This window comes from Pteropus medius, unplaced genomic scaffold (assembly GCF_902729225.1).
Source record: "Pteropus medius unplaced genomic scaffold, Ma_sr-lr_union100, whole genome shotgun sequence".
NCBI classification, from domain to species: Eukaryota; Metazoa; Chordata; class Mammalia; order Chiroptera; family Pteropodidae; genus Pteropus; species Pteropus medius.
In genome coordinates this window covers 15,665,649-15,670,621 of record NW_024354875.1, presented here as the reverse complement: position 1 = coordinate 15,670,621, position 4,973 = coordinate 15,665,649, and the positions used below count along the sequence as shown (strand labels likewise).

The following is a 4,973-nucleotide window of genomic DNA, read 5'->3' as shown; positions in this document are numbered from 1 at the left end:
CCCTGAAAATATTACCTAATATGAATTGTGGCACAATTAGGCCAAGTATAACAACACAAAGGATAAAGAATATGTCTTAATGCATTAAACAAATGTTAATTGAGTCCCTACTATATAGAAGGAAATATGCAGAGAACTAAGGATATTGATATTAAAAGCTTTACCTCTTGGAGAGTTTACAATCTACTGAAATAGAGAGATATGCAAACAAATACAATATCATATGAGGCAGCATAACAGAAGTATACACAGTGGGCTATGGGAACTTTACAGAGAGAAATAATTCTACTTGAAGTGCCAGGTGATAATAGGGGAGGAAGAGATGGTTAGACAAGAATTTGTGAAGGAGGGCCTGTCTGACTTGGACCCCTCCGAATATCTCCACAGTTTCCGTCCTATCCCATGGCCTGAGTTGTCAGCCCTCAGCTCTGCTGAAGGGTCACTCATCCCCATAACCCTGGTCGACATGGTACATCTGCTGATATTCAACTCACCTACCTTCCATGTCCCTTCCACTGGAATTTATGGTTCTCGCATACATAGTACACAAAAACTCGCCGTCTTATAAATGCTTAACTCCAGCAGTATCTCTGTTTATCCATGCTGCTCCACTGAGTTTACTGGGTTGTAGAGGAACCCGCCAGGGAACTGAATCCCAGATTCCTAATCAAGAAGGGGGCAAAGACTCCTTCTGTCCTTAGTTTTCCTCCTATTATCTGGATGGTTCTCATGGTGGAAGAAAAAAATAAGAATTCTCACACGTGCCTCTCTCTACCTCTCTATGACTCACTCCTTCTCTCACCCTGACATCCTACTATAACTCTCTTCTGTATTGGACAGAAAGCATTTTGGCCAAGCTTTAATAGGCTTTAATCCTCTCCAGACTTTGAGAGAAACTGTATCTTCTTGTCTTGATTCTTAACAAGCTAAAAAATTTTTAAAACTCCTCAGGCTGGTTTCTAGCCTATTGCTTTGCTAAACACATCAAGTACCAGCTCCTCCTCCCCTTTCTGTGGGGTTATGCTTCCTGTATCCTTCTCAGGCAGAAGGGCTGTAAGCAAACAGGATTTACTGGATGATGGATCAACTCATACAATCCTCATTCCAATGGCCTTCTAACAACATTAGGTGTTGAAAAACTGAAATCTCCATTTCTCAGACTCTCTTGTAGCTGGAGTTCTGGGCAAGATCTAGGTTCTACCCATCCAGTGCACTCACTGGCACACAACCTTGTTTCACAGCAAGCTACATGGAAAGAGAGGTCAAGTGCAAGACTGACATGAACCATGGCAAAGAAAGTGTGTTCTGGAGCTGGTAGTTGTCAGAGTAACTCTGATTTGGCAACTTGTTGATAGTAAATTACTGGAAGGATGAGGTTCTGGATCTGGCAGCCAGGTTGGTGGCATCTTCCTAATCGAGCAGGAGCAGCACCAACCTGAGCAGTCCAGGGGCTTTTGAAATCATTCCTGGAAGCCGATTCACAATTCTCTAAGCTATCTTCACACTTAAATCATTTGTACTTAAACTAGGTAGACTGGAATCTATTTTCTGCAACAAAGAATCCTGAGTAGTATGTGTGTGAATGGGAGGGGAGGGGGAGGAAGGGTGGCATCAAATTCTTCAATTTATTATTGAAAATATTGCCCCTATCGCGTCTAATTTAAGAGGCTAGTATTAGTCCGACATGTATTATGTGACTAACATTCTACTTTTGGGTAAGGTGAAGAATAAAAGATCATCCTTCAAGCTTATTTTCTTTATTCTGGCTCTTTCTTCTACCTGCCTCTATTCAAGTTTTATAGGCTTTGTACTTATAATCTCCACACAGGGTCTCCTTATCTTTTTACTTTTAGTCTTTTTTGCAGGGGGCGGGGGGAGGGTGTGGAGGAGGCGGGGAGCGCAGAGGGGAAGGTAAGGGGAAGGAGTAAGTCTAAGGGAATGATTCTTGAGGTCTTCATTAGGCAAGAGAGGTAGAAAGCCCTTCAGTGCTCTCCAATAGAGCCATTGTCAGAGAGTTCTGAATAGAACTGATATTTTGTTTCCATTTGGCTCCTTGTGACCCTACTCTATGACTTAGAACTCTACAGGATGGAGGGCTGAAGTGACTGGTATCCATAAACTTCAATCACTGAAAGCCTGAACTTATCTTAGAGATCATTTCAACCCTCTGTTTTGTTGATGAAGACACTGATGTCCAAGGTTACAGAACCAATAAGTGGAAGAGCTCAGACTAAAATTCAAATTTGCAGACTGAGTCCATTGTTATTTTTACAACGCCAGCTAAAGACTTGCGTAAATAAATTTAAGACATTAGTTCTAGCCAGTGGATTGATTTCTCTAGTTCTCCATCTAGCCCACTTTACTTTTTTTTATATCCCTCCTGACACCTGTAAGCACTTGGACTTGTGAGTCTTGATTCAAAAGAATCCTATGTAAAATATTTCAGTGAACAATAATTCCTTTGGTAAAGCAAATCCTTCATTCTCTATATATAAATTTTGTAGTTGATATTCCTAAAAACAGAACCCCCTTCGAAAGGGGCTGGGAACAATATAGAAAGGGTCTAAAAATATCTGTTAACATAATCTTGTATCTTTAGCTATCCCAGCTTACAGTTAAAAATGTGCTGAGTTTGTTCTTATGGATAGACCATAATAAGATCTCTCCCTAGCTGAGAAGCTTTTCCTACTGAACTAGTCCAGTAATGCCCCCCACTGGCAGAACTTGCCTTGTCTTCCATCTGGAATAGCACCATCAGTTTTGTCATCCCCACAGGCACTCTTCTGACACATCTCATTAATTTTTACAGAGTCCTGACCCATAAGAATAAATGGTCTATGCTTCAATGTCTAAGTATGCACATAAAGAGAATAGAGTTTAACGTAAGTGCTACATGTGTAATCTTGGCTCCAAGAAAAAATATATTTGCTAAAATGATATAAATTTCTTGAGGTGGTTATTTATTAAGCATCCAAGAAAATATAGTATAATATAAGACACTTCAAATCTATTTGGAAGAAAAGTATAAAAATCTACCAAGTGTTATTGCCAGCTTCTTATACATAGTGTCATTATCCTAGCCCCTTTCATGTTGGTATAGTCCTAGTTTCTTTTAATCTGTGGATGAGAAGCTCAAAAAGAAAGTGGTTAAGCAATTCAAAATCCTCTCCCTAGAGAGAACATCAAACCCTAAAACATTCCAAAAGTCAGGATTCAATAAAGTTGGTTCTGTGACTATAATTACATAACTGCTCATGAGGAAAAATAATGCCGAAACCACTATGCTCATATTAAAAACAGACACTAAAATTTTTAAAAATGCAGATATAATCATAAATCAGATACCAACTCTAAAATATTAACCACTGCTTTCCAAATAATCTCTTTTAATGAACTTGCTAACAATTAAGCCAACCAAGTAGCACTTCAGTACCCTTACAGAATTTGACTTCTGGTAGTGGTGATCAAGAAAAACGTGACATAATAAAATTTAACATTAACTGACTTTTTTCTAAAAGCCCAGTGCTTTACCCAAATTATCTAATTTCAGCCTCATAATAGCTATTATCACACCTGTGTTACCGCTGATGAAAAAAGGGGCTTTAAATATTAAGTAAACTGTCCAGGTTCACTCAGATAATAAGCTGTGGACCCGACCTGTCTTCTCTAGAGCCGACACTTAGAATCACCGTCCATGAATGCTACCCTCGGCAGCAGTGTCACTCTAAAGTATTCTTCCAGAATAACAGCTATTTTAAGAAACATTTTGGTTTGGAGATTAGAAGATTTATCAGAAAAGACCTAATGAAGTCTGAGTATTTTCACACAGATTAACTCCCATTGGACAAGCAAAATTCTTGTTATTTGTCTTCACTGAAAAAAGCACATAATAAGAGGCCTACAGGAGTGGAAGATGCTAGAAAAACATCTATAGAAAGCCTGAGCCACTCCTCAGACACCCATTATTTATAAACCTCCAGAAAAATAAAGTGGGAAGAAAAAAAGCAGGTATTTTGTCCTGCTAAAATTTTACTTATCAATTTATATATTTTACTTGAAAATGATAAGTAAGCATCAGTAAAAACAGAAAGCATTGCAATCTATCTAGACATAAGTACGTTTCCTCTTATGAGTGAAATTGACATAAGACAGGCCGAAAGTCACAAAAACATGTTAAATTATAAAACAACTACCTCCATACCAACCAGTACTTCAGTGGAATGAATATACAATCACCACATCAGTCTTCTTCAATATGAGAGAAAAGAAAGCCAGAAATGAAGTAAATGAAGTAAAGAAGTTATGCTGAGGATTAGACAACAGCCTTGTCAGAGCCACCAGCCCTTCAGAAAGCTTTGTAAAGCTCATGACATTCCTAACCTGAAAGTATCCCCGTTCAGGAAACTGGTCTGACTGGAAAATAACTGGAAGATAAACTATAATTACATCAGAATCCTTTCCTAAAATTTTCCTGATTGTTCCCTAATAATTGTGGAATTAAAGCTGAGTTTAAATCCTGACCCCATCTATGGCCACGCCACCCTGAACAAGCCCAATTCCATCTGATCTCAGAAGCTAAGCAGGGTCGGGCCTGGTTAGTACATGGATGGGAGACCACCTAGGAAGACCAGGTGCTGTAGGTGTAAAAAATAAAAAATAAGGGATTGCAAATCCTGACCCCACTAGTGGCAAATTAATTTAAGTAACAAACCCTCTGAGTTTCCATTTATGTATCTGCAAAATGATAAGGACTTTACAAGTTTTGCAAAAGACTAAATGAGAAAATGTATTTATATGATGGAGTATAGTCCTAGGGACACACTAGATTCCTCTGCTCATATTATTCTCTGGTATTAAGTGTGCAGCAGTATTGAGGGAGGGAGCAGTTAATAAATGAATAAGATGTTCTCGCCCTTAAAGAGTTTACAATCTAGATTAAGAAACAAAACTAGCAGATATGAGAAAATAATTTG

At 38.5% G+C, this 4,973-nt stretch overlaps 1 pseudogene; it reads left to right on the top strand.

Moving 5' to 3' along the window:
* The first annotated feature begins 4,524 nt into the window (after nt 1-4,524).
* LOC120597292 (uncharacterized) lies at nt 4,525-4,643 on the top strand (annotated as a pseudogene).
* The last annotated feature ends 330 nt before the right edge of the window (nt 4,644-4,973 follow it).